Here is a 23,209-nt window from a genome sequence, read left to right on the forward strand (position 1 = left end):
AGAATTTAAGGTGTAATGACCATCGCAAAGGTGGTGCTTTCCTGTTACATGCTGAAACAGCCGCAGTTGAAGTAAATGCGTGCTTTTTCGTCTATAGACGGTTTTACGTACAAAAATTTGCTCTCCTTAGAAATATGGTAGGGCAATTTGTCGGAAACACTTCAGCAGCAGCTATCGCTAAACAACTTCTGGAAATTAATTATGGCAAAATTCCCATTTCTTTACTAACAGATTTGATTTCTTTTCCTGCAAGCTTTGAGAAATTATGACATCACCTGAAGCTTTAATAGCTAATCTCTCTTCCAAATATTGAATCTACCTTTACAAACTATAAATGGCTTTGAGAAAAGGCATTTTAGGCACCTTAAAATGAAGATGTTAATATCACTAGAACCATGACAACTTATCACTCTATTAACACAGTCGTGGAAGAGTCCCAAGCTGTGCATATCCGATTGAGTTTGTTTGCTCTTTTGAGCCATCAGAAATTTCTCCTCATCGATTGATCCTTAAAAAAGGGTCCATAGTATCGCAATATTTATGCTTCGTTATTTCGATTCTCCACGCTTATATAGTGGGACAAGGGTATTCGTCGCAAAAATTTTACGAATGTCATTGAACCAATTCATTTCATCGGAAAATTTCGAAAACAAAAAAGGTTAAAACCAAGGATTCCATTGATGCCGATAGATTTGTCTTTTCAATTTTAAATGCCTCAAATTTCCTATCCCTATCAATGAAGCTCAAGGACGATCATTAGCTGCGAATCAAGGGATTGATGAGCGCAATACAAACCTTTTTAGCTTCAGGGCTTTTGCAACTCAATTATCAACCTCATCAATGCGAGGGGAATCCTGTTAAAAATAAAAATATATCATACAACAACAGTCATTAGCTGTAGCAGAAATCAATCTTACCAACTCATGTTTTACCCATAGCCAGTTGCGCGTAGCCAGCATATTTTTATAGAAAGGTGGGGGAAAATCCGCGGGCATAAGCTAGTAACTTCATAAAATAAAAAATGTTAAAAATTTCAATACGAAAAACAGAATCTCCAACTTGTGAATAAATTCGCCAACGCAAAAAATTTAAATGAGGAAAAAGAAAAAACTAATTGGTTGGCTATGGTATCGTTATGACTAAGGCGTTATTCAATGACTGCAATAACCGATGACGTTGACTTGGTTGGAGTTGGTTGGTTCCGCTGTTTTACGCTGAGTTTGCCAGGGTCTTAAAGTAGTTATTATGCAATTTTTGTTTTTAGCTCATGATCTGTTCATACACCAGGGAATTTTGCAGTCCTAATAAAAGTTTGGTCTCACAACTTAATTCATTTACATGCACCACACTTTAATTCCATACAATCAAAAATATTTATTTACTTGTCATAACAATATATAATTACATGATACAAGACAAAAATATCACCACATCTTAACTAATGTTTCCAAAACGCCTTATCTAAAATTATTTCAAAATTCGGTGTTCAGTCGAATAAGGGTGATATTCCACTCGACCTTTCTTTTGTAACGACTCTGCGTATCTTATTTTGTTTCTTAAAAAGATTCTAACATCTACGTTTGATACATCTGTAAATAAACTGTGACGACCGGGGTATTGACAAGAGCTTTGTACCACCCCACAAAGTCGTCCTTCCACAAGGGCCCCTGATCCAACATCTCCATCACACACACAACTTTCACTACATCCAGCACTACACATTATTGTTTTTGGTATACCATTCCGAAAAAGACTCTCGCACTCCGACTTTGCCATTATACGCAAATCAGTTGTTTGGAGAACAAGATGAGGAGTATTAGCATCTGAAGCCCATCCACTAACTTGCATCACTCTGTCCGGTAATAATTTAACACCGCAAAGTGGTATTGGTTGAACGGCATCATTCTCGTCAACATTCTTATGCAATATAAGAACAGATATATCCATAGTGTCTGTTGCTGCATTAAAATTACTGTGAAATCTCTTTGACACATCGAATTTTTGCCCTATTCCTGCGTTTATGTTACGTACATCGGCTGCACCAGCTAGTACGGCGAGCAGGTTCCATTCTACTGGGCAACGCGCACCGGTAACCACCACATTCTTACTAATTAAGGTACCAGCGCATCTATAGACGAGAAAATGAAATACAGCAACCAAATGCGGACTCTGCTCTATTGTTATATTTCTACCATTTGTAATACGAAACTGCGCATCCGTAAATGTGAAATTGCAGGTTAGCGCGACAAACAGGATAATGAAATAAATGTGAGAATCCATTTTTTTTAAAGACTTTTCGAACCAATTTTTAAGTTTAAACTACCTCGAGATAAATTTTGTGAGCGCTATTTATACCCAATTGAGTGGTGTTAGTAAAAAATAAGCAAACACTTTTCAGTCAAAATTTCAGGAATTTTAAAAACCGACAATACATCTTAATTGAAATTAAAGCTACAAAATAAACAAGTAAGGAAGGCTAAGTTCGGGTGTAACCGAAGATTAGATACTCAGTTGAGAGCTATGGAGACAAAATAAGGGAAAATCACCATGTAGGAAAATAAACCTAGGGTAACCCTGAAATGTGTTTGTATGATATGTGTATCAAATGGAAGGTATTAAAGAGTATTTTAGGAGGGAGTGAGCCATAGTTCTATAAGTGGAAGGCCATTTAGGGATATCGCCATAAAGGTGGACCAGGGCTGACTCTAGAATATGTTTGTACGATATGGGTATCAAATGAAAGGTGTTAATGAGTATTTTAAAAGGGCGTGGGCCTTAGTTCTATAGGTGGACGCCTTTTTGAGATATCGGCATAAAGGTGGACCAGGGGTGACTCTAGAATTTGTTTGTACGATATGGGTATCAAATGAAAGGTATTAATGAGGGTTTTAAAAGGGAGTGGTGGTAGTTGTATATGTGAAGGCGTTTTTGAGATATCGACCAAAATGTGGACCAGGGTGACGAAGACCATCATCTGTCGGGTACCATTAATTTATTTGTAATACCACGAACAGTATTCCTGCCAAGATTCCAAGGGCTTTTGATTCCGCCTTGCTGAACTTTTTCATTTTCTTCTACTTAATATGGTAGGTGTCACACCCATTTTACAAATCTTTTTTCTAAAGTTATATTTTGCGTCAATAAACCAATCCAATTACCATGTTTCATTCCTTTTTTCGTATTTGGTATAGAATTATGGCATTTTTTTCATTTTGCTAATTTTTGTTAAGCATACATATAGTAATAGGAGTAACGTTGCTGCCAAATTTCATCGTTATATCTTCAACGACTGCCAAATTACAGCTTGCAAAACTTTTAAATTACCTTCTTGTAAAAGTGGGCGGTGCTACGCCCATTGTCCAAAATTTTACTAGTTTTCTATTCTGCGTCATAAGGTTAACTCACCTACCAAATTTCATCGCTTTACCCGTCTTTGGTAACGAATTACCGCACTTTTTCGAAATTTTCGATATCGAAAAAGTGGGCGTGGTTTTAGTCCGAAATCGTTCATTTTAAATAGCGATCTGAGATGAGTGCCCAGGAACCTACATACCAAATTTCATCAAGATACCTCAAAATTTACTCAAGTTATCGTGTTAACGGACAGACGGACGGACGGACAGACGGGCGGACATGGCTCAATAAAATTTTTTTTCGATACTGATGATTTTGATATATGGAAGTCTATATCTATCTCGATTCCTTTATACCTGTACAACCAACCGTTATCCAATCAAAGTTAATATACTCTGTGGGCTCTGCTCAACTGAGTATAAAAATCTTGTTTGTTTTCATTCGGTTCATTATAAAAAAAAAATAAATAAATAAATAAATGCAAGGCGCGATAACCTGCGAAGAGATTTTAGGCCGAGCTTCTCTTCCAATCTGCGTCATGCTGCTTTTAATATTTCCTTAGTTTTTAATTAGTTAAACAAACAGCTTTGCTCTATTAATTAAACAAACTCAAGGTTTTTACGCACGTTTGAGCGAAAAAAAGAACGCGGGTTTAACAGAATATTTTGCTATACTTTTTGAAAAGAAAATTTCCTTGTATTTGTTTCTTTATATAAGTATGTGTTTGCACAGCTGAATTGCGTTATCAAATTGATATGTGTACAATAACCGTATTTTTAATGAATAAATACAGAAATGTACAATGGGTAGACTTAATTAGTTTGATTGGCTATGCTAATATGTTCTATTGTATGCTACCAGAAACCCATAGTTGGGAGCAGTGCACTCAATTCAAAGCAACAACACTACTCGAACTTACGTGGCCCAATAAATCGAAACAAGAGGTTTTCTTAAAAAGGCAGGGCCCAATTCAGAAAGGTTGTACTGTTCCCCTCTTTTATCATTTCCTTAAGATACACTTACTGAGCCACCGATAAACCTAAAAATGGCAATCGACCGATGAAATTGGCCGGGCTGGTGCAAAAATTGCAACCGATTATCGGCTGGCAGCTTTTTTTTTATGACATTTTACTTTCTCGCAAAAATACGATTGCCCTTATGTGCTTATCCCATAAAGGGATCATCAATTACTTATTTAATTGGCGCTTAACCGTTTAAACAGTTATGACCGTTCAACAAGGCGCGCCAGTCGCTTCTTCTCTCTGCCATCTGGTGCCAACTGGTCACTCCAAGGGAGTTTAAATCGTTTTCCACCTGGTCCTTCCGGCGGAGTGGAAGCCGCTCCCCTCCGCTGCTCCCATAAGCGTGTTCCGATAGAAACACTTTCTTAGCCGGAGCGTCATCTTTCATTCGCATAACATGACCTATCCAGCCCAGCCGCAACGTTTTAATTCGATGGATTTAGTTGATGTCAGCGTAAAGCTCATACAGCTCATCGTTAAATCTTCTCCAGTACTCGACATCGCCAAAGCGTAGACGTTGTAGACGTTGACAAAAGTAGTCAAACAGTTGATGTTAACATAATTTTAACATCTCGCATACTAGGGCTACTTAAAATATTTATGATTTGGACCGTGGGCATAAACATGCCGGCCCCTTGCGATAAGCAGTCCCCTAGAAGAACAACAGGCAGCCACCAAGATTCAGAGTTAAAAGTTCGGTAGTCTTCCCCTTTAGGAACAATTTCAGAAATAAAGAAAGTTATATACGTGTACTCAAAATTTCAGTTGCACTTATAGTATTATAAATTCATTTGGTTAGCGTTTAAAAAATGCATGTATAAATTCAACAAGTTGTGCAATAAACAATAAAAGTTCAACAATTAATATATTGGTCATTATTTTACAAATCGAACAAATTTTGAGATTTCATAATTTTGATTCAACTTAAACTTTTTTTTAAGTTGCTCGCACGAAATAAGTAAATACCTGTATCGGGATTTCCTCGAAATTTTTTTTTTCAGAGCTCTACATGTGCTCAGATTCGATGGGTAAGCAAACTTGCCTACATTCAAAATGTTATATCTTTGGTTCCACTCGTCGCATCTTATTAACTTTAGTTTTATTTTGAAGGCAACAATATCTACTTTATAACTGCTTTAAAAAGTACTTAATTTTATAAAATCAAAATAATGAATAACAAGTAAAGAAGGATAAGTTGGGGTGTAACCGAACATTACATACTCAGTTGAGAGCTGTGGAGGCAAAGTAAGGGAAAATCACCATGTTGTAAAAAGAACCTAGGGTAACCCTGGAATGTGTTTGTATGACATGTGTATCAAATGGAAGGTATTAAAGAGTATTTTAAGAGGAAGTGGGCCATAGTTCTATATATGGACGCCATTTAGGGATATCGCCATAAAGGTGGACCAGGCCTGACTCTAGAATTTGTTTTTACGATATGGGTATCAAATGAAATGTGTTAATGATCATTTTAAAAGGGAGTGGACCTAAGTTCTATAGGTGGACACCTTTTCGAGATATCACCATAAAGGTGGACCAGGGGTGACTCTAGAATTTATTTTGTACGATATGGGTATCAAATGAAAGGTATTAATGAGTATTGTAAGAGGGCGTGGGCCTTAGTTCTATATGTGGACGCCTTTTGGTATCGCCAAAAAGGTGGACCAGGGTGATCCAGAACAGTATCTGTCGGGTACCGCTAATTTATTTATATATGTAATACCACGAACAGTATTCCTTCCAAGATTGCAAGGGCTTTTGATTTCGCCTTGCAAAACTTTTTCATTTTCTTCTACTTAATATGATGTGACCACTGCCACACCCATTTTACCAAGTTTTTTTTTTTTAAGTTATATTTTGCGCCAATAGACCAATACAATTACCTTACCATATTTCATCCCTTTTTTCGTATTTGGTATATAATTATGGCATTTTTTTCATTTTTCGTAATTTTCGATATCAAAAAAGTGGGCGTGGTCATAGTCGGATTTCGGCCATTTTTTACACCAATACACAGTCAGTTCAGATAAGTACGTGAACTGAGTTTAGTAAAGATATATCGATTTTTGCTCAAGTTATCGTATTAACGGCCGAGCGGAAGGACAGACGGTCGACTGTGTATAAAAACTGGGCGTCGCTTCAACCGATTTCGCCCTTTTTCACAGAAAACAGTTATCGTCCTAGAATCTAAGCCTCTACCAAATTTCACAAGGATTGGTAAATTTTTGTTCGACTTATTGCATTAAAACTATCCTAGACAAATTAAATGAAAAAGGGCGGAGCCACGCCCATTTTGAAATTTTCTTTTATTTTTGTATTTTGTTGTAACATATCCTTACTGGAGTTGCATGTTGACATAATTTACTTATATACTGTAAAGATATTAACTTTTCTTTTAAAATTTGAATTAAAAATTTTTTTTTTTAAAAGTGGGCGTGGTCGTTCTCCGATTTAGCTAATTTTAATTAAGAAGACATATAGTAATAAGAGTAACGTTCCTGCCAAATTTCATCATGATATCCTCAACGACTGCCAAATTACAGCTTGCAGCACTTTTAAACTGCCTTCTTTTAAAAGTGGGCGGTGCCACGCCCATTATCCAAAATTTTACTAATTTTCTATTCTGCGTCATTAGGTCAACTCACCTACCAAGTTTCATCGCTTAATCCATATTCAGGGATTTTCGTTTATTTCGATTCGTCTGCCACCTGGCGGCATTTTTTTCGTCACGAATTGTATTACCATCGATTCGCAAACCATGTGCTAAGTTGCATGTCTCTGGATCACCGAGAAGTTAGTTAAAAGTCGATCGAAAAATTTCCATTTTAAAATTAATTTTCTGTATATCTCGACCCGTGCGCCACCTAGCGGATTTTTTTCACTTGCATTGTAATCTCCCCCAGATATGAACTATGTTCTAAGTATCATGTGTCTAGCTCAACAGGAAGTTACCGAAAAAGACTTTTCCGTGGGTCAAAAATTCGTATGGAAATGAGGGGACAAATATTAAAGGGACTTAATATAAAGGTAGTAAAATAGGAAGTAGAAGAGGAAATATTTGTGAAGTATAACGAATTAAAGTTTTCTAACAACGAATTGTTTGTTTGTTAAATAGAAAAAATAGTCGCCAGCAAATAAATAGTTGAGGCTGCGAGAACGACGCTATAATAAATTTTAAACTCGAGCATTCAGAGCACTATCTAATTTATAACTGACGCAGAGTAAATTGAATGTGTGACAGACGGGAAGAGATGCTGAACGATGAAAGAAAAAAGTTCATTACGGATATATGGCTGATGAAATTGCAACTGGAATGGAAAAAAAGCACGGCATTAGAAATTTTGTAATTTGAAGTTGTAAATTATAAGGAGTAGAAGAGTGAACATATTTGGCACATATACAGGGAGGAATCACTATATAAATATGTACAGTGATACCTTCCATGGGCGGACACTCAACGTCAGTCAACTTTTGTTCACCCAAGATATATTTCCACTAATTGGAGTCGAAATGTAGCGAAATACGATACTCATGGTATCTATGGCATATAATATACTGTTGCGATACAGTGATAACAAGTTGGAAAAAGCTGGCACAGATACTGAAAAAAACTGCACAAACTGCAGTCGCGTTAGGTTAGATTAGGTTGAAGTGGCCGGTCCATGAGGAACTCGCTAGGCTAAATGAGTGCGTAGTGTCACCGGAAGTTAATTTAACGACCAAACTAAAAAATTCTATCAAAAAGCTGGACGTATGTTATAAAATAACTCCATAATCTTGGCAAATACTGGAAAATTTCTGAGACTTATGCCGCTTGCTGCTTCTAGATCAGACAGCTGTATCACTCTTAATAGCAGGAGTCTTAGCCTGGCAAACGCAGGGCATGACCACAAAACGTGCTCGATCGTTTCCTCCTCCAACCCGTACTTCCTACATCTGCTATCACTGACCAAGTCTAATTTAAGGCATGAGACGCCAGAAGGCAGTGTCCAGTCAGAATATCCGTCATGAGTCAACACCCCTCTCTTTTCAATGAGAGATGTATTCGCGTTAACCCTTGTATGACAATCAGTCGGTGATTGGAGCCATAATCTAGCATAGCGCAACAACTAAAATAGTTTTAGAGTACACTTGAAAGAATTGGAACAGCGAGAATCTTACAATCATTATAGGGCCGTGATAGATGATACCGAAAAGGTAGATGAATTGGGAAAGGAGACAAAAACTATACATGATTAACCAGGTAGAAAAGAAGTGAAAGCAAGCTGTAAGGAATGCAAGGTGTCAAAGATAACAAAGTAAAATTTTAAGGTCTAGAATCCGCTAATGGGGTGGTCCCTAGCAATTTTATAGTATTTTCCAATAAGACATAGTCATTTCATAACATAGGTCATTGTTCATGAGGGGTTTTCAGTTTGGTCGTCAATGTCGTGGATGTACAAGTTCAGTTTATGTCAAGTCCTTAAGGACAAACCAGATCAATTTAACTTAATTTTAGGCAATCTGAAAGCCTTACTTTTCATTTGTATTAAAGCGATACTTAGTAGCGACAGCCTTTGAGACTTCTTAAACGTGAGTACATATTTATTTAAGACAAAACTCGTTCTTTCATTTGGCAAATACAAATGTCCGCAACCAGTACGATGCTTTTCAAACGTATATATTAATATTCATAATCTCATTTTGTCCGCATACGAGGAGTTCGCGTACATCCACGAGAGGTGTCCGCTGATAAGAGATTCGTGACCACTCGGTAGAGGTTCCATCCCATTTTATATCAAATAACTGTCCGCGGCCGGCCAAGAGAGTCCCCGCCTTACGAAGGTAATTTTTCTAAAAAGTTTACCTTAAATATGGTGCATGAAAAGCTGTTCGGCTAAGGAAGATGTCCCTTAAGAGGGGTTTCTCTGTATATACAAACAAGGCTTTTCGCGTTAAAAACGGGCGCAAATTGCACTAGTGGACATGATGATTGAGAGCAACTGGTACATCAGCTGCGGTTTTAGCAGCATGAAGAAAACATCTGCCTACGAGATGTAAAAGAAAAATTGGTGGCAACCAGTTTGGCGTCCACAGAATCCAGCATGCAATTGACCCAACGCACAAACGCTGAGGTGATTGGGTTTTGTTGGCGAAATAAATTAGGTACAATGTTTAGTGACATACTAGCGAATGTCAAAAATGTTTTATTTTTGATAAGATATATAGCCAAGACTGATGTAAAATTTCTCTGAAAGCAAGCATAACGACTTGCTGAGGAATTAGGATGTTGAGGGTATTTTTTCGATACAAGCGGGCAGAGGCTTGAAGAACGTTAAAATCGGTATTCCATAAATAAAGTTTCTCATAAAAAATATTTCAGGTATTCGAAATCTCAGGACTTTTTTGGAATACGGGCTTTCCTAAAACATATGTATAATACAACTGTTACATTTTTTATGAATTAAGTTCTTCTTTTCTTAACACAAAAATGTTAAAAAAAATTGATGTTTTTCCGAAAGTTTTATAAGAAATTTTGTAATTTTGAAGCTAAAAAACAAAAAATCCCAAAAAGGGAATTTGTTGGGAAATTTTGCGGAAACGGCCGCTTATTATTGGTGAAATCGTTTTGATTTTAAATTAAAAAAGATTTAGCTATGCTTTATTAAGACAGTAATTTTTTGAAGGGAAATTTATGTTAAGCTTTCAAAAAATTTATGAATACCTGGATTAAATACGTTTCTTGACGAGACATTTTATTATTATAGAATAAAGTCAGTTTCGCGTAGCACCGTTGCAGCTGATATTTTACTCCGTTAGACATTTATTTAAAAACAAGCCATTTTTGTTAGTGTATGGTCACAAAAGTTTCTTCCCGTGGGTCGGGGTGTTTGCCAGACTTACACTCGGAGGCAGTCTGGTACATTGCGAATGCCCTCAGTGAGTGCCGCGTGTAGAAAAATTCTCCCAAATCAGGCAGCTCCTAATATATCCCTATTAAACGACTTAATTTCCGTGTAATTTTAAACAAGAGCGTAAAAATAGTTTCTCATAAACGCTTTCGTCGTTTCTATGCATGTAAAGCGGCCAGTCGTTTCATATTTATGCTATAGCATCAAAACGGAGCAATGCGACTCAATCGTTTATGTAAAACGGCCGTTAGATTCATATATCAAGACTATCGGACAAAATGTGCCCCGAGATCGGAGTCACTATGTGCGTAGTCCAGCGCACCGCCGAAGAAAGTGTTAAGTCCAATCCCACTCATCATCAACATGAAAACTTCCGCAGGTGGAAACTTGTATCTGTTGCCATGTATCTTGAAATCAAACATTGTGCGTAGCATAATCGATGCAACGTTAGTTCCAAACAAAATCTCGAAAAGGAAATTTTTTGAAAAATTTTCTGCAAACAAGAAACGTCCCAAAGGAGAAAATTTCGGGAAATTTTTCAGGAGGTTCTTCCACCAAAGCATTTGAAAATTCAAAAGAAAAAAAGAATGTTTTCGCGAGTTAAAAAAATAAAAATCCCGAAAGATATATTTTTAATAAATTCCTCTTCACTTTAGAACGGCAAATATCACATACAAAATATGTCATCCCTTTCGTTTTTCTGTATCCCAAAATCACACACCTTGCGTAGAAGAACGCAATCCAGAATAAAAAAAGTAGCCAAAATGGAAATTTTAGGAAAATTTTTTCAAAAGAGAACAGTGAGAAACAAAAAATACTTCCGCAAGTAAAAGAATAAAAACCCCAAAAGGGATGTTTTTGATAAATTTTACTCTACTTTCCCGCTGCAAATAACCCAAACAAAATATTTCTTCCTTTGTCTCAAAATATCACATTTTTCCTAGAAGAATGAAATCGAGAGTAATCAAAAATCTGATGAAAAAGAGAGATTTTTGAGTAATTTTCCTGGAGCTTGCTTTACTTAAAACTAAAAAGTTCTATGCATTGTATGTAATACAATGAAAAGAGGGAAATTTTTGGGAAATTTGTCAAGAGATTTTTTAATCACCGCTAAAAGCCAGCAAACATAAATTCACTGCCAGCTAGCAAAAAAGTCCAATCGGTATTTTTTTGCGAAACTTTTCAAAAGTTTTTTTTACCAAATCATTAAAAATATTTCATCCCATTAGTTTTTCCTGTAACTCAAAATCACACATTGTTCGTAGAAGAAAACATTGTTCGCAATATGTAATGAATGTAATCGGGAATAATTTAAAAAAATTCCAGAAAGGAAATTTTAAGACAAATTTTTTGGAGCTCTGCAATTAGTGCAAAGTTAAAAAGAGGGAAACGTTTCAAGAGATTATTTTACCAAAGCTTCGAAAACTAAAAAGAAATATTTAAGCGAGTTAAAGAATGAAGATCCCCAAAAGGTTATTTTAGATATTTTTTTCTTCACTTTAGAACTGCAGATAATCCAAACTAAATATTTCATAATTTCTGCCTGTGCCTCAAAATCTCACATTGTTCGTAGAAAAACGCAAACGAAAATATTTAAAAATAAAATCCTAAAAGGAAATTTTTTGAGTATTTTTTTGGAGCTGTCTTAACTTAAAACTAAGCAGTTTTTTTTTCTTTTTGACACTCCGAAAGCTCCGAAACAAACACACAATATCGCACCGTGTGATTCAAGGCAAGTTCGTTGCCTAATAGTGAATATTTCGACTTTTCCAGGTTCATATATAGTTAAAAATAAAAATAAATAAAAATCCCAAAATGGATATATTTGGAAATTATCCTTCACTGCTTTTATCCTTGCTGTTGTCTTGTATATCAAAATCAAACATTGTGCGTAGCACAACGGAACCAACGTTATTTCAAAATAAAATCTCGAAAAGGAAATTTTGAGAAAAATATTCTGAAAAAAGTAAAGGACAAAAGACGAAAATTTTCAAGAAATTTTTCAAGAGGTTCTTCCACCACAGCATTTGGAAACTCAAAAGAAAAAAATGTTTTCGCGAGTTAAAAAATAAAAATCCCGAAAGAGATATTTTTGATAAATTTCTCTTCAATTTAGAACGGAAAATGTCCCATACAAAATGTGTCATCTCTTTCGTTTTTCTGTATTTCAAAATCACACCCCTTGCGTAGAATAACGCAATCGAAAATAAAAAAATTAAGTCCTAAAGAGAAAATTTTAGGATACTTTTTTTCAAGGGCATTGAGAATTCAAACAAATTTTTCGGTGAGTAAAAAAATAAAAATCCCAAAAGGGGTGTTTTATATATTTTTCTTTCTACTCTCCAGCTGAAAATAACCCAAGTATTAAAAAAAAATATATAAATATTTCAATCTTTATTCCTTTGTTTCAAAATATCTCATTGTTCCTAGAAGAATGTTATCGAGAAGAATCAAAAATAAAATCCAAAAAAGAGAGATTTTTTTGGAAAATTTTCGGGTGCTTACTTTACTTAAATTATGCATTGTATGTAATAGAATGAAAAAAGGGACATTTTTGGGAAATTTGTCAAGAAATTTGTTCACCAACGCAAAAAGAAATCCTGTGCCAGCTAGAAAAAAAATGCCACCGGGATTTTTTTGCGAAACTTTTCAAAAATTTTTTACCAAACCAATAAAATTACACACAAAATATTTCATTCCTTTGGTTTTTCCTGTAATTGAAACTCACACAATGTTCGCAGAACAATGTAATCGAGAATAGTTAAAAAAAAAAACAAGTAAGGAAGGCTAAGTTCGGGTGTAACCGAACATAACATACTCAGTTGAGAGCTATGGAGACAAAATAAGGAAAATCAATCTGGGGTAACCCTGGAATGTGGTTGTATAACATGTGTATCAAATGAAAGGTATTAAAGAGTATTTTAAGAGAGAGTAGGCCATAGTTCTATGGATGAACGCCATTTAGGGATATCGCCATAAAGGTAGACCAGGGCTGACTCTAGAATTTGTTTGTACGATATGGGTATCAAATGAAAGGTTTTACTGAGCATTTTAAGAGGGAGTGGGCCTTAGGTCTATCGGTGGACGCCTTTTCGAGATGTCCCCATTAAGGTGGACCAGGGGTGATTCTATAATGTGTTTGTACGATATGGGTATCAAATGAAAGCTGTTAATGAGTATTTTGAAAAGGAGTGATCCTTAGTTCCATAGGTGGACGCCGTTTCGAGATATCGCCATAAAGGTGGACCAGGGGTGTCTCTAGAATGTGTTTGTACGATATGGGAATCAAATGAAAGGTGTTACTGAGCATTTTAAGAGGGAGTGGGCATTAGGTCTATAGGTGGACGCCTTTTCGAGATATCGCCATTAGGGTGGGCCAGGGGTGACTCTAGAATGTTTGTACGGTATGGGTATCAAACGAAAGGTGTTACTGAGCATTTTAAGAGGGAGTGGGCATTAGGTCTATAGGTGGACGCCCTTTCGAGATATCGCCATAAAGGTGGACCAGGGGTGTCTCTAGAATGTGTTTGTACGATATGGGAATCAAATGAAAGGTGTTACTGAGCATTTTAAGAGGGAGTGGGCATTAGGTCTATAGGTGGACGCCTTTTCGAGATATCGCCATTAGGGTGGGCCAGGGGTGACTCTAGAATGTTTGTACGGTATGGGTATCAAACGAAAGGTGTTACTGAGCATTTTAAGAGGGAGTGGGCATTAGGTCTATAGGTGGACGCCTTTTCGAGATATCGTCATTAGGGTGGGCCAGGGGTGACTATAGAATGTGTTTGTACGATATGTGCATCAAACGAAAGGTGTTACTGAGCATTTTAAGAGGGAGTGGGCATTAGGTCTATAGGTGGACGCCCTTTCGAGATATCGCCATTAGGGTGGGCCAGGGGTGACTCTAGAATGTTTGTACGATATGGGTATCAAACGAAAGGTGTTACTGAGCATTTTAAGAGGGAGTGGGCATTAGGTCTATAGGTGGACGCCTTTTCGAGATATCGCCATTAGGGTGGGCCAGGGGTGACTCTAGAATGTGTTTGTACGATATGGGTATCAAATGAAAGGTGGTAAGGAGTATTTTAAACGGGAGTAATCCTTAGTTCTATAGGTGGACGCTTTTTCGAGATATCGCCATAAAGGTGGACCAAGGGTGACTCTAGAATGTTTGTACGATATGGGTATCAAACGAAAGGTGTTACTGAGCATTTTAAGAGGGAGTGGGCATTAGGTCTATAGGTGGACGCCTTTTCGAGATATCGCCATTAGGGTGGGCCAGGGTGACTCTAGAATGTGTTTGTACGATATGGGTATCAAATGAAAGGTGGTAATGAGTATTTTAAAAGGGAGTAATCCTTACTTCTATAGGTGGACGCCTTTTCGAGATATCGCCATAAAGCTGGACCAAGAGTGACTCTAGAATGTTTGTACGGTATGGGTATCAAACGAAAGGTGTTACTGAGCATTTTAAGATGGAGTGGGCATTAGGTCTATAGGTGGACGCCTTTTCGAGATATCGCCATTAGGGTGGGCCAGGGTGACTCTAGAATGTGTTTGTACGATATGGGTATCAAATGAAAGGTGGTAATGAGTATTTTAAAAGGGAGTAATCCTTAGTTCTATAGGTGGACGCCTTTTCGAGATATCGCCATTAGGGTGGGCCAGGTGTGACTCTAGAATGTTTGTACGATATGGGTATCAAACGAAAGGTGTTACTGAGAATTTTAAGAGGGAGTGGGCATTAGGTCTATAGGTCGACGCCTTTTCGAGATATCGCCATTAGGGTGGGACAGGGGTGACTCTAGAATATTTGTACGATATGGGTATCAAACGAAAGGTGTTACTGAGCATTTTAAGAGGGAGTGGACATTAGGTCTATAGGTGGACGCCTTTTCGAGATATCGCCATTAGGGTGGGCCAGGGGTGACTCTAGAATGTTTGTACGATATGGGTATCAAACGAAAGGTGTTACTGAGCATTTTAAGAGGGAGTGGACATTAGGTCTATAGGTGGACGCCTTTTCGAGATATCGCCATTAGGGTGGGCCAGGGTGACTCTAGAATGTGTTTGCACGATATGGGTATCAAATGAAAGGTGGTAATGAGTATTTTAAAAGGGAGTAATCCTTAGTTCTATAGGTGGACGCCTTTTCGAAATATCGCCATTAGGGTGGGCCAGGTGTGACTCTAGAATGTTTGTACGATATGGGTATCAAACGAAAGCTGTTACTGAGCATTTTAAGAGGGAGTAGGCATTAGGTCTATAGGTGGACGCCTTTTCGAGATATCTCCATTAGGGTGGGCCAGGGGTGACTCTAGAATGTTTGTACGATATGGGTATCAAACGAAAGGTGTTACTGAGCATTTTAAGAGGGAGTGGACACTAGGTCTATAGGTGGACGCCTTTTCGAGATATCGCCATTAGGGTGGGCCAGGGGTGACTCTAGAATGTTTGTACGATATGGGTATCAAACGAAAGGTGTTACTGAGCATTTTAAGAGGGAGGGGGCATTAGGTCTATAGGTGGACGCCTTTTCGAGATATCGCCATTAGGGTGGGACAGGGGTGACTCTGGTATGTTTTTGTACGATATGGATATCAAATTAAAGGTATTAATGAGGGTTTTAAAAGCGAGTGGCCCTTAGATGTATATGTGAAGGCGTTCTCGCGATATCGACCAAAATGTGGACCAGGTGATCCAGAAAATCATCTGTCGGGTACTGCTAATTTATTTATATATGCAATACCACTAACAGTATTCCTGCTAAGATTCCAAGGGCTGTTGATTTTGCCTTGTAGAACTTTTTCATTTTCTTCTACTTAATATGGTAGGTGTCACACCCATTTTACAAAGTTTTTTCCAAAGTTATATTTTGCGTCAATAAACCAATCCAGTTACCATGTTTCATCCCTTTTTTCGTATTTGGTATAGAATTATGGCATTTTTTTCATTTTTCGTAATTTTCGATATCGATAAAGTGGGCGTGGTTATAGTCAGATTTCGCCCATTTTTTATACCAAGAAAAAGTGAGCTCAAGTAAGTACGTGGGCTAAGTTTAGTAAAGATATATTGGATTTTGCTCAAGTTATTGTGTAAATGGCCGAGCGGAAGGACAGACGGTGGACTGTGTATAAAAACAGGGCGTGGCTTCCACCGATTTCGCCCATTTTCACAGAGAAAAGTTACCGTCATAGAGTCTATGCTCCTACCAAATTTGAGAAGGATTGGTAAATTTTTGTTCGACTTATGGCAATAAAAGTATTCTAGACAAACCAAATGAAAATGGGCGGAGCCACGCCCATTTTGAAATTTTCTTTTATTTTTGTATTTTGTTGCATCATATCATAACTGGAGTTGAATTTTGAATTAATTTACTTATATACAGTAAAGATATTAAATTTTTCGTTAAAATTTGAATTAAAAAAATTTTTTTTTTAAAAAGTGGGCGTGTTCTTCATCCAATTTTGCTAATTTTTATTTAGCACATATACAGTAATAGTAGTAACGTTCCTGCCAAATTTCATCATGATATCTTCAACGACTGCCAAATTACAGCTTGCAAAACTTTTAAATTACCTTCTTGTAAAAGCGGGCGGTGCCACGCCCATTGTCCAAAATCTTACTAATTTTCTATTCTGCGTCATAACGTCAACCCATCTACTAAGTTTCGTCGCTTTATCTGTCTTTTGTAATGAGTTATCGCACTTTTTCGGTTTTTCGAAATTTTCGATATCGAAAAAGTGGGCGTGGTTATAGTCCGATATCGTTCATTTTAAATAGCGATCTGAGATGAGTGCTGAGGAACCTACATACCAAATTTCATCAAGATACCTCAAAACTTACTCAAGTTATCGTGTTAACGGACGGACGGACGGACGGACAGACATGGCTCAATCAAATTTCTTTTCGATCCTGATTATTTTGATATATGGAAGTCTATATCTATCTCGATTCCTTTATATATGTACAACCAACCGTTATCCAATCAAACTTAATATACTCTGTGAGCTCTGCTCAACTGAGTATAATAACAGAAAGGAAATTATTGGACAAATTTTTTGATGCTCAAGTGCAAAGTTCAAAAGAGTGAAATGTTTCAAAAGATTTTTTTCACCAAAGCGTTGAAAATTAAAAAAAAAAAAATTTCCGCGTTTTGAAGAACGAAAATCCACAAAAGGATATTTTTTGATATTTATTTCTTCACTTTAGAACTGCAGATAAACCAAAAAAAAATATTTCATCATTTTCATTCAAAATCTCACATTGTTCATAGAAGAACGCAAACGAAAATATTTTGAAATAAAATCCCAAAAAGGAAGTTTTTTGGGAATATTTTTTTGGAGCTTTCTTAACTTAAAAATAAAAAGTTCTTTCTTTTTGACACACTGAAAGCTCCGAAACAAACACTGTGTAAGACACAATGGCACCAACAAGTGTGTGACACTGAGCTTTTTCGTAGTTACATAAACTACCTAACTAAAACTAAGTGACCACAACAATTCAAAGTCGAAAACGAAGCAAACTGGCAACACTGCACATGCCACATAGACTATAGTCACTGCAATTTTTGTTATTGCATGTGTATTGGTGGCGCCACTAATACTAAAACACAGATTTAATTTTTTTTCATACAGCCCGGCGCGTGTGCACTTGTAAGTTAAATTAGTCTTTGCTTTTCTTGTTGTAAATTAAAAAACTTTGTTTATTACAAACTTTTGTGTCATACTTTTACGAAACATAAACAAATAAATTTTTTTAAAGCTATTTAATTTTAGATATTTAATTAAATTTTCACTATTCGTTTCCTCTGATTCTTTTCAATTTGTTAATTGTGCACTTAAAATGCACCGCTTGTCCGCTCTCGCGTTCTTTGGCCGCACAACTAAATTAAAAATTTCGAAATTTCGAAAATACTACGAAATCTATTTTCTTGGCTATCAAGTGTGTAAGTGTTCACTTTGTGCATGTATGTATGTGTTAGTTGTCTGTGTTCGCTGCAAACTGCCAGTGCATTGTTTGTGTTTAAAAAATTTTCAGTTTTTATTTTTACTTTTTTTGTAATGTCTTGAGTAGTTTTTCTTTCGCTTTTGCATAGTATGCTTCAAATAAATATTATTGTTGTATTTGTGCACTTTTTCACTCTTATAAACTGGCTGTGTTGCTGTCTTTTGGCAGCTCGGTTTTTGGCATTTATGTTGAGCTCTCTTTTTTGCTGAGAATGAGCAAAAATATAATAACTTAAAGATATACTTGGTATATTGACATTGCAAAAAACTGATAAAAAAAAACAACAACAACAAAAAATTATTATATTTATGTAATATTTTGGCATTGACATTCATAGGTGAAGGACACAAATCTAAGCAAGTGGTTGGTCAAAGTTCAAGGTTTTATTTTAAATTTGTTACAAGCTTAACGAACACTATTTTCGGCAGAAAGCTCAGTTCTAGCCCAGAGACTTTGATTTCAAGAGCCTCAACAGCTAAGAGAATCCACCACGTGGAAACCAACCCAATACTGGCACGCAACGATATTAAATGACATGACAAGTCGACAATTAAACAGAACTACAAATGAACTAACGCCCGAGACCGACCAAATCACTTCCAGGTGCAGAACATCTGACATAATTCAAGGAAAGAAGGAGACGAAGGCCTGAACGGTCGTAAGGGCATTACAATGGAAAAAGGAACTAAAACTGGAATGCACTCAGGACATTTGTAGGTAAATCAAACATACCGGCTCTCCGAATCAACCGAATACTGCCACGCAACGATATTGGATGACATGAGAAGGGACGATTAAACAGAATTACAGCTGACCTAACCCCTCACACCGACCACATCACGGCAGGTTTTGCTTTCCAGGTGCAGAACATAAGATATCATTCAAGGGAGGAAGAGGACGACGGTCTAGACAGTGGCAATGACATTGGAATCTACATAGACGGCTCAAAAATGGAAAAAGGAACTAAAGCTGGAATTTACTTAAAGCATTTGCAGGAAAATCAATAACACCGGCTCTTCGAATCATTCTGTGTAGTCTCGGGGGAATTGAGAGAGCAGCCAGGCTGCTTCAAAATAGCACAGTCCCAGACATCAATTAACAATCCAACGTTATAAAGTCGTATAATGTGCGGAGGTATTGAACCTCGATGGTATGCAAAAGACACGTAAATTTTTGGCTTCGCTGGATTCCAGGGCACAACGATATTGAATGGAACGAATTTGCAGATGAGATGGCCAGGATATAAGCAAGGCCGGCAGTTACGTGCGACCACCGCTGAGGAATCTGCTGAGAAAAATCGAGAAATGTGAGATCAGAGCAACGGACTTGCTGTGGACCAACACGGTTGATTGCGTGGCCTGAAAGTCTATATGACAATGTTTGGATAGGAAAGTAACCAACTAGAAAATACCGCAAGCTTAACAAATTTGCAGCTAGAATACTTACGAGAGTCATCACAGGTCACTGCGCTATTGCACCAAAACTCCAATTGTGGTACATACAAACAAGCTAACTCTTCAAAAGCTGTCAGAGTGAGCAGCAAAAGGAGTGGATTCATAATTTTCTCTGCCGATATCGAGGACTACAAACCAGATGACTTGGATTTCTGGGCTCACGGTTTTTCAGGTTCAGGTTTTTTAGGTTCATCAGTGAAAGAAAATGGTTCGTTGAGGACCACTAAAAATCACCCGGCAATCAAGTCTTTGGAGTGGAAGTTTGGGGAATTTCCACGTACGCCCTCTTTACTAAATCCATCGACAACAATCAGCGTCGAGGAGTGATCGATTGTTATCGACGAGTCATGGGCGTGCTATACATTTTCGAGTTATATATTTTTTTACCATTTGCTGTCGGCGTGCAATCGACGAGGTATTCACGTTTATCGATTTGTTATCGATATGTTAACCATTATCAATGTTATAGATGAGTTATCGTTTTTTGTTATTAGAGCAAAATAGATTTGTTCTCGAAAAATATTGATATGTTAACGAAAAGTTATCGATTTGATATACGAATAGTATCGATTTGTTATAGAAAATATATCCAAAAGTTATTTATTTGTAAGCTAAGTTTTGACCGTTTTTTAATCGATTAAAACCGTTATCGAAAATTTATCGGATACTTTTAAATTTGATATCGCTATGTTATCGACATGCTACAAACGAGGTGTGGACGAGCTATTGTTTAATTATCGATGTCCTATAAATATGTTATCTAAAATCAACATTACACTTTTTCAACATTTACTTTTATGTTCCTGGATGCAGTGGCGTAACCAATAATTTTCCAATTGGGGGATGATAATTTCGTTTGGAAGAAAATTAGTATTGAGACACACAGCAGCTAAAGTTGTGAACTTTGTGTACTCATCGGAGGCTCTGTTTGGTATCAACTGGCTCGGTAAGGTCTTCCCAATTTTAACGGGGCTTAAATCTTAAACTCAGACACAGCAGCGTACAAGTAACTTTTTTTGCAGTCTCAAAAGTTGCTTTGAAGTCGATAAAACGACGATTTGTGTAAATTTTCTTCCCACGAGTCCTTTTTAAAACTTGGCGAATGATGAAGATCTGATAAAAAGCAGACTTACAGAATATGAAGCTTAGCTGTTGAGTTACAATTATTTCGTTCAATTTGAGCTTCAATTTTATGCATCATACGAGTGTATACCCTGGAGGAAAAGAAGCTAACTACGAGTTCGCTATAAGCTGATTTCAAACAAGTTAAATAAACTGGCACACAGATATATACTGCTTCAGGTACAAGGGAAAACTGCTTGCTTTGTTTCATCTCAGTGGCTGGGCTTATACAACCTGTAGGTGAATACCTAATAGTTTTCCGTTGCTCCACGAAGCTACGAAGGGCACCTCTGCTCTAGAGATGTTTGGCAACAAGAAATTTTTGATAAACGCAGATATCAATTTGCCCCACCCTAATGTATATAAATGCTATGAAAGTACATATTTTACGAAAATATTCAAAGAAATTAAATTACTATTAAGAGATAATGATTTTCCAGAGAATATTGTAAAAAGTTTAATAAGAAGAACGGGATCAACAAACCGAGATATTATACCAAAAACCCCAAAAATATTTAAATCTGTTATTTACGTACCTGGTTTATCAGAGCGACTTGCCAAATCAGATTGCTATAATAGCGAAGAAACAAAAATTGCCCATAAACCAATAAACACTCTAAAACATATTTTCAATAAAACAAAATCAAAAATACCAAACACCGAAAAAAGCAATGTTGTATATAAAATTCCTTGCAAAGGTAATGATAAAGAATCGTGCAATAAGATTTATGTGGGCACAACCAAAGCAAAATTAAAAACTCGACTGTCACAACACAAATCGGATTACAAACAATGTTATTCTACTAACAACCATAAAACAGCTCTCATGGCCCACTGTGCCAGCAGTTATCACAGTCCGAACTTCGACGACGCTTCAGTTATTGTGAAAGAAGAGAAATGGAAGAAGAGGTACACATTAGAAATGTTACATATCGTTAACACACCTTCAAACATACGAATTAACTACAAAACAGATATTGACAATACTGCACAGTCGTACAGACACTTGTTGACAAAAAATAAACAGTATAATACTCCACGTCAGACAGTGTAAAAGTGAAATAAATGTATGTAATTAGAAAAATTATTGTTATTTGTGATATATTGTTTGATTATAATTTTCATGTTGTTTTTTTATTGTTAATAGTTACCCTGAGGACGATTACCGAAGGTAATCGAAATATATCGGTTATACAAGAACTTCTTTATTGCACCTGACCTCGAGCCAGCTTAACTCACAGATAACTCACAGATAGAAAATATTCAACATTAAAGAAATTTGTTCGCGAGCTATTTTTACCTTAGTGAGATCGTAAAGAGACACAAGATACCCAAGAAGAGAATAAATGAAGAGAGAGCACATACATAAAGTATAAGAGAAATTGGCAATGTATACAAAGGTAGTAGATACTTTTCAGACACAAATAAAACCCTTAACGAAAGAGAACGTCTTTCAGATACAAATAGGCACAAATAAATTTAAGATGGTCGTTGTGGAAGTCGGTGGATGTTGTTGTTGTTGCTTAGGGATAAGTAGAGTGTTAGTGACGTTGATGGGCCTTTCCCGGGAATAGATCCCGCATGTTCCGGTAACAAGCACCATTAAGATATTAGCCCGACCTTCAAGGGTATGATTGATTATGCCCACGTTGAACCTACTAGGCCATACCGCCCCCGAAACCTCGCTCACATGATAATATATGATAGCAAAAAGGCAGATATGCTGCTAAGGTGGGTACAACTCTTGAAGCACTTTTGTTTGACATACCAAGCAGTTGGTGAAAGATAAAAAGAAAGGAAGGGTTGGGGATATGAAACCAGGCAGGAAATGAGTGCAACTAACGAAGGCAATTCGGCATGTCTAAGATCATGAGCAAGTCTTATGTTAGTAAACTGACAAAGTTAGTCTTGGCACTAAAGAAAGAATACTATAATCGAAGAGAGAGGAGCGGACTTATATGGCACTGCGTTTTGGCATCAAGCGCATATAAATCGGGTTTTGTTTGATGCAGAAAATATGCGCTGCAGGAAGAGATGAAGAAGGATTTGGAGCAAGTATGATTGAGCCAAGAAAGCGTCCAATGTTTGGCAAGAACTCAAAATTGGTTTATGTTTCTAAGAAGTAAAATGAATTACGAAGCGAGTTTGAAAATTTGCAAAGTGGCCAACCGGAAGATTTCCGTTTCATGATGCGAAATTGTAATTCGAACAGATGGGCTTAATTCCTTCTTCTTCTTCTTGTAGCAGTTCCTCACCCATAACTGCTATTACTCTAACGGAAGTACAAGGACGACATATATTGATTCTGGTTAAGAAAGACTTTAATCTATTAGAGTATCCAGACCACAGTTGTGCC

General features: G+C 36.8%; 1 protein-coding gene across 2 annotated transcripts in view; it reads right to left on the bottom strand.

Annotated features, from left to right (window-relative positions):
• The window catches only part of sqa (spaghetti-squash activator), a 282,797-nt gene extending 264,661 nt beyond the window's left edge, over positions 1–18,136 (bottom strand). The window contains exon 1 of one of the 2 annotated variants that reach the window (XM_067771746.1): positions 17,997–18,136. The gene's annotated coding sequence lies outside the window, so the exon portion shown is untranslated. The remainder of the gene's footprint in view (positions 1–17,996) is intronic. The other variant, XM_067771748.1, reaches the window with a different exon arrangement.
• Between the last annotated feature and the right edge of the window lie 5,073 nt (positions 18,137–23,209).

This window comes from Eurosta solidaginis, chromosome 3 (genome assembly GCF_040869045.1).
Source record: "Eurosta solidaginis isolate ZX-2024a chromosome 3, ASM4086904v1, whole genome shotgun sequence".
Lineage (NCBI taxonomy): Eukaryota > Metazoa > Arthropoda > Insecta > Diptera > Tephritidae > Eurosta > Eurosta solidaginis.